The following is a 12,330-nucleotide window of genomic DNA, read 5'->3' on the forward strand; positions in this document are numbered from 1 at the left end:
CCGAGGCAGAGATACTAGTCGTTTGGCAGCTCGCGCGACGGCTGGTCGTTTCAGCGTCGCTTCAGAGCGCGCTGACGGTTGGCGCCCGGTAACTTTGTCATCGCGGTAAATGTAACTTTTCCTGAATATGTGATTCTATTTTGTGGACATTTTTATTTATTGCTGTTTCGGTGAAATATTTTCTTTTTTTTTTTAAACTTTCGCAGCAACTTTGAGGTAAGTTTTTTTTTGTAAAGATTTTTAGATAATAATATCTTATTGGCTTTTATGACATATATGTATACTAATTAGTCTTATTTTTTTTTATCTAATTTAAATTGTTAATATAAAGTAGGTTAAAAATGAAACCATCAGCTTAAATGGTTAATTTTTAAATAATTAATTTTCCTTTCATTCTTTCGCTTACCTTTTACACGTTTTCCTTTATATATGCGTCGGTTTAAAATAACAAAGATTACATTGTATTGCTTGTAATACAAAAAAGATTTCATTGTCATGTTATCAGATATGTTTACGTTTACTGCATTTTATTATAATAGATAACTGCTCCTATTTTTGTACATATGAATAAATACATAGGTAGGTATTATAATTAGTTGACACCCTAACCAAAAGAACGTTTTATAACTTTATCGAGTTTATTTTCCTTGTTCAGATAATAATTATAATTTACTCAGCTATCTATCGGAAGATAAAAGAATTGTAAATCCAGCCAACGCTAATTTTCCCAAAACTAAACTATAAAAGCGATGTAACATTCCGAAGTGCCTACCTATCAAACATTTTTAGTTCGGAACAAACTCTGAACCCATGAAAAAAAGTTGTGCTACTTTTATATTTTTGAATGGGTTGGAAAATAAAGAATTTAGGTATGAATGCTACGACGTCATTACGCAAAAACATCGGCTGTTTCTTATAGGTATGAGTACATACGGACACACGAGTTGGGTGATGTCGTTTATTTTGATGGCGACGTTTAGAACTGAAATCATATTTTGCGGTCCCTATTTTATACCCTATTTAATCCTTAAGTACTTACGAAGATACATGGTACCTCATTATGGTGTATTAGGAACTTTACCGGTACAATCTTGGCATTCAAGCTAGCTTCCACTATACTGACTGATACAAACCCCTTCTTATTAACACGTCATGGGACTTTCACATATTGTTCGTGCCGATGCGAAAGATCGTTATCCGGGCGATCGATCGAGACTTTATTATCCGTATAATGAGATTTCGCAGCAGGCATAACGTACTGCAATAGTTAGCGAAAAGTCCTCTTGTAGTTCATTTCCAATTTTACTTTCTACTACTTGACAAAGTACCTATTAAAGACTAAGAGATACCTACATGAACTTTCATATCTACTTCTGAAAATCCGGACAAGTGCGAGTCCGACACGCACACCAAGGGTTCCTCACGTAAGATCATTATAAATAATTTAATTTTCATTATAAGTATATAAACTATACCTAACCGGAAAATAACAAACAAATTATATTTTTGCAATGTTCATATCAAACTATTTCATATGACACCCTATTTGAACTCAGTCATGCAAGTATGAGTACCTATAGGTATGTCGCTAAAATTACCTTGCAGCGGCAAAAAAATAAGATTCATTAATAATAAAACAGTCGGAAAATATCACCAGCCAAAGAGCCTGTAAGTTGGGTAGATCAATGAGAAAAAGTATAGATACTTATTGATGATTGGAAATGAAAGTAAATAGGTATAGTTATTTGTTTATCGTTCGTCAAATTACTATTTTGAAGAGTTAGTACCCAAGGTTTGAGGCTTTGTTTAAAAGTGGATATATTTTAATAAGCGATTGACAGTTGACCCCGAAAGAGCACGGGTCGTGGCATTTACGTCAAGTAGGTAAGCTTGCCGTTCATCACTCGTTCACTATTCTCAATAAGCACATAAATATATCGATATTATATGTATTATATTATAGTTATTTTAATGTGAAGAAACTTTATTTTAAATGTGTTTTTGGGTTTCTAAGAACTTTTTTTCATTTAAATATGGTTTGCCTTACTTTACAACCTGGTCACGGATTTCATTATCAAGCGCACGAACATTTTTGAAATCTAAAGTCGGATTCTGCGTAAAAAACCTGTATTAGACTGCCTATAGTAGGTTGGTTGTAACTTTTTGTAAATACATGACATCAACGTATGCATGTACTACGCGATGAGAAAAAGCTGGCCATGTGTGAGTCGGACTCACAACCGAAGGGATCCGTGCTATTATCTACAAATGTTCAAAAATCACATTTGTTGTATGGAAGCCCATTAAATATTTATTCTCATTTATAGTATAATTAGCTGATTTAGCGGCAACATTTTAATAGGTACAACTTCCGTGAATCATCAGCTGTGTTTTCAATTACAATTGTCTAATTGGTGACAGACAGAGAAGTTAAAGAGTAATAAGTTTACGTTTTACCTATTGTGAAGGAAACCCTGACCATGTATGTCCAGACAAGACAAAAATATTCAGTGCGCATTCTATTAAATATACACGATTTTTCGATATATTCAGTAAATCGCTTACGAAGAGATTGATGGCGCATATTTATTTTATTCAGACTTTATAACAGCAATACTCGTTGAAATGCAAAAATAAATAAAAACGAAGCGGTCAAGTCTGGACAATATAAAGCGTTTATTGCATTACTACATTAATCTATTCAAACAGACATGTACGCACATCAGCTTATTATTTAACATAAGACTGCAATGCAATGCAATTGGTCAAATCATGCGGCTCAATACGTGATATCAAGTCGGTTCTACACTTATACAATAAGTGTACTGTAAAACTATGTAACCAGCTTATGTTTTCATTAAATGAAACGCCGTGGGTAGTTAACCATAGCCCGTTAGGTAACTCGGTTCAAAATCTCGTTAGCACATTGATGAGGCTGTCTTCCGGCGCTCGATTGTAGTTTACCCGTAAATCTGACATTGATACTAACAGGACCGCGGAACACTGACTTAATGGTGCTCAAGTTTCTTACTTCACGTGAAAAATAAACGACGTTCGTGGACCATAATTAGAGTGTAATTGTAGATTTGAACTTTAACTGTAGCGCCACACACGCAAGAAGAATACATAATGAAGTAAATTAGAGTATTTTTTTTTCGAACTGGTTCTGTACGTTTTAGAAATATTTATGTGTATAACTAGCCATTTACTCTCATTCTTAAGAGGTTCCCGTAGATAAGAGGGCAACCACCGTAAAACGGCTACGGGTTATGACTGAGAGAGTCTCGCATAATCTTTATAACTATGGTATTAAGTTGTGTTAAGATTTAAAGTCTAAAAAGAAATTTCATGATCCTTTGAACAGGTTCATCCCCTTAAACTTGAGTTTTCCTAAATCTTGATTAGCAATCCCTTTTCCCAACATTTTGTCTGAACTGTTGATTTACGAGGTATCGTCGAGAAATACTTAGCATAGCTGAGACGCAACTGAGCGTTAAAAAACGTACTTACCACGGAGTAAAATTAACTTTCAAACAAAACTTAAGCTAACTGAAAGTTGTTAAAGTGCTAGTTCATAGATAAACATAAACTTAACGTGATGACTGCTGAGGTTGGCTCTTGGCAAAGAATAAACGCATTTGTAGAAAAGTTCCCGAGAAGATCAAAGAGTGAAACAACACACAAGTGCTGTTGAACGGCAGTAGATGTAAAAGGGTATAAAGTTCTCAACAAGACGTGAACGTTTTATAGGTTTCTAGACAAGCGCGATGCGAGCTTTAATAAGCCCTCCGGGGATCGTTCCTCTTCTAGTAGTAAAGGTGCTGGGGAAGTTCTAATGCCCAGGGAAATAATATCATATCAATGTTTCATTATTCGTTGATTATGTCTTTACAACTATCAAGAAAAGCAAAAGCTTTTAATTTCAATGACTCGATCAGTTATTAAGAAGGTAAGTGCTTACTTGACTTAGTATAAAAAAATCATGTAACTTAATGTCTAGGTTCGTTAACTTATGGTTGGTTATTAAGTATTCGTAACTAGTAACTATTAATAAACAAATGAAAATTACATTCATACGCAGGTACTTATTAAAAGAAAACGGTGGTAAGTCGCATACAGTTGAATACGACGAGCTGTTGTTTAGTCTTTCAGTGCGATTTGTGAATGATTTATTTACAGAAAACACAGGCGGATCGTTTGAGCTATGAACAAACGAGAACAGTTTTAGAAACAGTCGAGACGTTCAAAGAAAACATTTTTATGAAGGTTGCTTTTCATATCAAAACCGCAAGAAAAATGTTTAGATGCAATGATTTATCATAGTAATCTGTGGCTAATATATGGGAATTAAGTTTACAGTGACCAGTGTTTCTTTAAAATAACGGTTCCCAATTTCCAGAGAAACAATAAAATATTGAAACTAAACTGACAGTATGACTCCTACTGCAAAGCCACATAACTGGTTGTTGGGAGTTATTATTGTATATAAGCTTTAATGCATTACATAATATACATTTTAATGTCGTCGTACTTTAATTAAGCGTGAAAATCGATTGTCATGTTTGTTTGCCCCATTCTAGCTATCGTCTAGAGTCTAGACATTAAAGTAATTAATAATTACTTTGTTACATTTTAATTTAATTTTACGAAGTAAACGATGTATTTATTACTTTTTGCAATTCAAATCCCATTGTTATTGACCTAGAAGCTTTTAGAAAACTTGCTTAATTAATAACGAAACGCTTTGAATAGATGACAAATCATGTACTTTAGAACTCATCATTAATCGTGAAAAGATACTTTGTTGGGCGTAGATCTATTAAAGGAGCCTTTTGGTCTTTTCTTATACATTAAAAAATAGCGTGGTATTATTAATCCAGCCGAATTATTACAGTACCTAAATCCAAATCTATTTGAATTCATAAGTATTTGCAAGAATCGTGTTTTTCAGATTTTTAAGATGTTTTATAAAAATGTGAAAAGGAGGGATTTTTGCATAATCCTGAAGAATTAATTGAATTTGTGATAAAGTTTCAAAGTAAAGATACTAAAAAAGCTAAAATGGACATTCCACATGCATATTTATTATCTTAGATTTTTTTTATATTGTAAGTTATTATTTAAAATCGAAATTAGTTTTTTTTTTATTTGTTATTTTTTTAGTTGATTTTTAGGGAAAATGTGGTACCTACCAAAGGTAGCGACCCTGGAACATAGCGACGGGTAAGCTCTACTAATGTATTGAACATAGTCCAAACAATATGTTACAAATTGCAGCACAGTAGGCACTCTACACATCTACTGAAGGCACAGGTACTCTGTATTCAACAAACTTCGTAACATAAAAGTTGGAACCAGTCTTTGAACTTACGCCCTCGGCATAACATATTGCACGTGCACTTAAAACTCGGGCTTAATTACTACAAAATAACAAGAACCATTAAGTACATATAGCTAATCAGTGCTTGTGTATTCAAAATGTGTTTCAAAGACTTGAGAAAACAGAGAACTGATTTACGTTGGCTACGAATGGTATTGAGAACCAGCTAGTGGGAGGGCGTTTCCTTTGAGACATGACCATGCCTATCGTTAGAAGCTTTTTATTGTTGGCCTATTGCCAAAAATCCCAGCAATGATTTACTGGTTAATGAATAACGCTCAAGTCAATAGTCTTGTAATTTGATTACAAATGTTTTGACTCGTCTCAATGAGGCTATTCTTGTATCGTACCTGTTTTAAGCAGCAAACGCCAACAGTGGGTTCCACTAACGACCCCTTGCCTTGGCGTCAATACATATAGTAACTTAAGTATTTATGCAGGTTTTATAGTTATTTTACATAAACATCGTTTCATACACTCAGTAAACCGTGTACTAATCATAATAATCGAACTAATCTGGGTAAAAGGAGCGGTTGTGTGTTTTGATAGTCGTGTATCGTTTGTTTGTCAACCCGTTCGATACTTCGAGCTCTTGTTAACATGTTTAGTGTCGCCGACAGGTTGCCTTGTTAGTGTCGGCCATTAGTGACATGCGGGGATTGGACGTGAACTGATTTCTAAGGCTTAGCTTTGTACCCACTCGCAGCAGAGGGTAATGTAGCTTACAAGAAACTGAAAAGAAAATGAATATTTTGATATCCATTAATATTTTAGCAGTGATTTGACATAAGCAAAGTTTAATTGAAGAGCTTAAATATCATTATTGATTTAGATGTTTTCTCAATTAGTGTGCGCTACTACAAAAATAATTTCAACTTCAAATTAAAGATTGGTACTGAAACGATATTTATTATTTTGTAGCTGAATAAAACAAAGTGCGGTTATGTTTTTCTGTTCCCATGTGTAAATGTTCATTGTTTTGTCTGTGCTACAGGCAGCTGTCTTTAAAATTGGATTAACTCGTCATGGCCGGTAATAAATAAGTCGTTATACATACAATGCGGCTGCCGTACAGCTTGATAAAATTTTACAATTTTGTTCGCACAAATAAAAGTTTTTAATGATGCTGTTAACTGGCGGGATAGATGCCGAAAACACAAGGCGGTAAGCGATGGTACACTGGGTTTCCAGTTTTATGGGTGTCATAACGTGGAGGAATGCATAAACTGGAGTGTTTCTGACATGTAGTGCACTATAATTCCTGGAAAGTTAGTGCTAATCAATAGTGTTACGTGACCGTACCTACGTGGTTCGTCCCTCCATTTCTTTGAATGACGGCGTTTGGAATTGGTTAATGGGGTGGTTGTGACAAACAAGATTGTGTTTACTGGTTTGTGGAACTTTTTCGTGTGACGCATGTTGCTGTGTTAAATGCGAAATTAATAATAACATTTTCCTGCCTGTTTGGTATCATATGAATACTAAATTAGAACCGTCTAGGTATGTCTTCAATTTCTACAATTTACATGTAGCGACCGCTCCGTAGCATTAGTCACACAAGTCAGCCAAATATTGTACCTAACTAATATGACGTGTAGAATTAAAACATCCTTGATAAAAAAAATATAGAAGACTTTGATAAAGAATACCGAACTCTACATACATACGATACTTACTTCTATGGACGATGTAGGTATTACATTACCTACCTTATTAGATAATATTTGGCGTTCGAATATTTATTTGATAAGTACCACTCACAACAAAACCGCAAATAATAACGTATCAAAATTAATTACAATTGCATGAGTTTGAAAATACAATAGTAGGTTTGCAAATTCAATGAATACGTAATAGAAAATCGTAGAATCTACTGAACGAAAACATCTCTTGCACGTGACACATCAGTAATACCTCTATACACTGTTCGATTCTGAGGTGAAGATGGATTCGCGCTTCCACGATTAATGGATTATGTGCGAAGTGTATCTTCGTGTCGCTTACGTAACCAAGCCAGGAGATATATGCACTCTAATCGACTGCACAAAAGGTAAACTTGAAAAAAACACTCGGAACCACAGCTGTAGACATTGCAAAAGTTTCTTTGTATTTGTACTACGAATTTCATAACCGCAGTTCGACCACTATCAATTTGGCATTTCATTGAGTTGAGCAGTTCGACGGAAAGGAAAACACTTTTCGTTTCGAACGTATTGTTCAAACTTTAGCACTCTCTACTTTATTGCTTCAACTGCTGTAAAATTTGAACTAATGTCTGAAGTACTTCATACTGTTTTGTTAACAGAATAAAATTGTCTCTGGCATGACATCGCCTTTGGAAGAGTCTCGTATCTTCACTCTGAAACAAAAGGTCGTAAAAAATCAAGCACCTGTAAAACGAGGTATAAAACAGAATCACCCATATCTGTTCAACTCTGGACAAAAGAATGGCCGACAAGAGTTTTCTATTGCATAAAAGCATTAAATTGCGTGAATGTTTCCACAATGTTTGTATTAAAATCGTGTTATTGTGTTGCCTGCTTGTTTTGTACTGCATCGTTTATTTCAGGTTATTCAAATTAGCCAAAACAAACAGTTTTTTATTAAGTTTTGCATTTCATGTTTGCGCGAAATTGTTTCCGTTAACCGGGCAAATAGTGGCACAAGTGTGTTACGTAAAGTTCAACTACATGTAGAACATCGTTAATTAAATAATTATCCTAATTGGATACAAATGTATTAAACCTACAGTCGTTTATGCTACAGGACTATCTTACGTTGTTTAACAAGGTTGTTTAAGAGAAACCTTACATAATCTGCGATAGATTACAAGAATATTGAAAACGTGCGTATACAGTGCGGAAGGGTGAATATTAATTAACATTCTTATCAATTCTGAAAGTCTTTCATGTTACACCACTTTATTATAGGCGTAAAACGAATCCACTCTTCCGAGTTTCTTAGGAAAATATGTGTAGAAAATTACAGAAAAATCATGTTTTCTTTGTATTCATGATTTTCACAAAGTAATGAAACTTTAGATATATTGTATGTCCTGGGGGCTAGGAGGAAATTGCATCTTGTCTGTCATACATCTCTATTGCAGTGAATCGGATTTCCTCAGCAGATATAATGTAATAACGTGCGCTTCTTTCAGAGCGCGGCGCCACCCACACATTTGACGCGGCGGAGTCTCGCGGTATATCGAACAGTCTGCGGATTTTGATTGTTGTTCATCGCGATGATATTTTTAGTGAGTTTCCGGAGAAAGAAAAATAATTACTGTACGAAATTGTGAGAGCATAACGAGTGATAATGGAAATATCATCGGTTTCAACACTTCTTTATTATAATGTTAATACAGACGACATCAATTGTTAAACAAATATGGATTACCAGGGTAATTAGAAGTATGGAACTGTTGGCTGCGGGAAATACAGTACATTAAGATGGAGGCGTCGGCAAGACAAGCTTTTTTGCTGGTATTTTTCAGGAATTGTATGCAGTTTGCACATGCATTTCAGTAGCTCAATAAGTTGTACCAGTTATTGTTGCTATTCAGAACTCGGTCGAATATTGTCGTATTCGCGGGATCGTTTATTTTGGGTGTTAGAGCGACGAGAGCGTTGACTCAGTGAGATTACGATTTAAATATAGGCGGGGGCGAGTTGCCAAATCATTGGGGAAATGTTCGGACCCAGCATCGTGGCACAAGAATTTCATATGCGATTGTTTCATTAAGGGGCATGAACTCAATCTTGATATCAAATAGATGACACACATTCTTTGGAAATGGAGCCTTGAAAGTGGATTCCTACACGTAACATCTGAAAGGAATAACTTCTGTGGTGACCTCTTACTGAAACTGACAGTTGTTAATAACAGTTTATACCAAAAAATCTTTTCAATATACGATTCACCTCCATAATGTTGTTCAACTCAAAAAGTTGGTAAAGCGGAGGTCCCAAAACATAAATAAAGAGAGGATATGAATTCGCCTGTACCTTTTTTTGATTTATGTGCACCCATAAATCCGATATGGTTGCACAGATTTCAATGATTCCTTTTTGTTTAGAGTTGTAGGTTTCGAAAGAGCTTCTGTCGAATATAAAATGACTGATCAATACGATAATTTCAGTTAAACTCAATTTCAATATACGATTACCATTGTTATTATTGAAAATTACCGGAAAACGTCGTTCTCATTCGACACAGACCGTGAAAATAAATTATATCAACTGCGTTTCGATTCGTTAGTTCTCACTTGTTTAACTCATTTATTCAAACAAAACTTGGTTTGGTAACTTAGCTAAATATGCAAATTGGACTGCTAATTGAGAAGTGTAATTCCGGAGTGCTGACAAAAACTTGAGGATGGTATAAAACAGATTATAAAAGGTATATTATAATCTACTTTTATCGAATTGGGCTCCAAAGGTACCTATTTGGTATAATTAAATTTATAAACCATGCATTTGCAGAAATATACAAATCAAGAATACTTCAGAATCATAATATTTCTTATTAAGAATATTAAAGTAAACACTAGTTGTTACCTGGGAGCGAGGACAAAGCAATACAATTTATTTTCTGTTGCATACAAATTATGCACTTACAGTTTTTCTTTCTACGTGTTTAGATACACTTAGCTGTTTGCGATAATATACCTAACACAATAAACATGCAACAAAGTGCTTAACGATTTATTCTAAACTATGAGTAAGAGTCATAAAAAACTTTTAGCTTTTAATGACATTGGCAAAGACATTGGGTACAAGCATGACGAGAATTCGAAAGCTTCATTCATGAGAAATGATCTAACCAATTAAGATATAGACGGTCCTGAATCCTAATAACTTTTTTAGGATTTGTTCAGTTTTAATTCTGCAAATTCTTCGGTCTGTGAAGAATCTCAATTCGGTTCTCCGTTTTGTGTGTAGTCGTACTTTAAAACATTATTATCCGCCTAGCGTATTGTGCGTAGCAAGATAACCAAAGTTATATGATTGCCGAACCTAATTCATAATTAATGTAAATATTTTAATTATTCGTAAGCATTGCTTAAATCTTAAACAAAAAAAAAAACATATCCATATAGTTCATTTTATTGTGCATCTTCCCATCCGTCTCTCAAGATTCAGGAAGGTGTTGAGATTGCGTAGAGGTTGAATTGAAGTTTGCTTATACAGGATTACATGTAACCGTGTCCAGAAAATTCTCATAAAACGCTGGTCAAACCATGGCTAACAAATATCATCACCCGAGCCTTTTCCCAACTATATTGACGTCGACTTCCAGTCTAACCGAACGCAGCTGAGCAGAAATGTTTTTTATAAGGAGCGACTGCCTATCTGACTTCCTCAACCCGGTTAGCCGGGCAATACCACGGCTAACAAATAGTTATTTAATAAAGGGAGGAACAACTTTTGTATGATTATGATCGCGTTCAAACTCCGCCTGCTGCTCACACATGGTGCGCACATAACAGCGATGTTATTAGCCGGCTATCTCTAAGATATAATAGTAAATCTGTCATATTTTGCTGCAAATATCGTTTATTATACAATAACTTATGTGACTAGAATAGGTTCTATACCCGAGACGAATAGTTTTCATTTGGCCTTTAATAGCCCATTTGCTCTTCAAAATAATAAATGTTTTACTGGGTTTCAAACACACCGATTTGAAACAGTAAAAAGCTCATATTATTAGCGAGTCATATGAGTAACACACATATATCCTCATCACCCCTTTTCATGTAACATATAGGTAAATAACGCCTAGAAGACTGATAAATAAAAAGTGTCCAGTTCATGTCTCAACACAAATACACGGTCGTGCAAACTGCGGTTTAGGTCCCGACAATTTTGTTGTTGCGACGTAGGTATGTAGCCATAGGTGTTTACCACATCCTGTGGAAGTCGATAACACTATTAGTAACAGATTTACCAACTTACATTTTAAATATAGGTAATATTGCTGTTTACATGTTTACCTTATGTGAGTACCTACTTGACTCAAACTTCAATGGCACAGGTAAAAACACTATAGATTTTGTTACTGCCCGGGCACAGCCGAGTAAAAAAAGTCCGGGTATATTTGTTTGTGTCGCAAATGAATTCACATTTAATGGTCCGCGCAAGCATATTGTCGCCAAACATTATACTCTGCTAAGTTGCTAACTTGGTTCAACTCACGGCAAACAGATACGGCTGACATCAGGCTTCTTGTGACATTGGATACTAGAGAAAGGATCTAACTTTTAGTTTTAAGAATTTAAAACTAGAATTTATTTTTCTAAAAGATCTGGCTCAAGTTTTATTTAAAGATAAATATAAGTTTTTGAGCGACACATTTGTCTCTATGTAAATAGTTTTAAAAGACATTCACATTCTTATCTTTATGCAAGGCAATGTTATAACTCAAGAGAAAATACTTCACACAATTAACAAAGGCTATTTTTGACAGATAATTTTAAACAAAACATCTAAATTAAGGCTTAATATTTTATAATTAATGTTCATGTTATTTATTAGTAAAACACATTTAAAATCGACATTATGTTAGAAACTGTCGCAGGGTAGGGGAACGGACAAGGTCCTAAATTGTAGGTAATTCAAGCAGTTAATATTTGATTTACTTATACTTCTTATTTGATGACATGCCAAATTCAATTTCCCAAAAATGTACAAGTATTTCATTACAATATTCGTGAGTTTGATAAAGTCATCGACATACATATCCCACCTCAAGCAAAATTGTTTATTTTTTTTTTAACAATCCAAAGACTCAATCTTAAATCCTGGCAGACCTCAACAAGGTTAGCTTCCAAAAATAAGTAGAAAAACGTTAAAGTTTACAATTGATGTTGCTTCCAGAGGGGTTACGCGTAAGGACATAAATTAACAAACTTTGGCCACAGCACAGGTGATTTATAAACATTACTGCAG

At 34.6% G+C, this 12,330-nt stretch overlaps 1 protein-coding gene across 1 annotated transcript in view; it reads left to right on the forward strand.

The window, feature by feature from the left end:
* Positions 1 to 12,330, forward strand: part of LOC124632395 (serine/threonine-protein phosphatase rdgC) — a 66,998-nt gene continuing 54,668 nt past the window's right edge. The window contains exon 1 of the mRNA XM_047167220.1: positions 1 to 216. The gene's annotated coding sequence lies outside the window, so the exon portion shown is untranslated. The remainder of the gene's footprint in view (positions 217 to 12,330) is intronic.

The sequence above is a fragment of the Helicoverpa zea genome, chromosome 8 (assembly GCF_022581195.2).
Source record: "Helicoverpa zea isolate HzStark_Cry1AcR chromosome 8, ilHelZeax1.1, whole genome shotgun sequence".
Classification (NCBI taxonomy): Eukaryota; Metazoa; Arthropoda; class Insecta; order Lepidoptera; family Noctuidae; genus Helicoverpa; species Helicoverpa zea.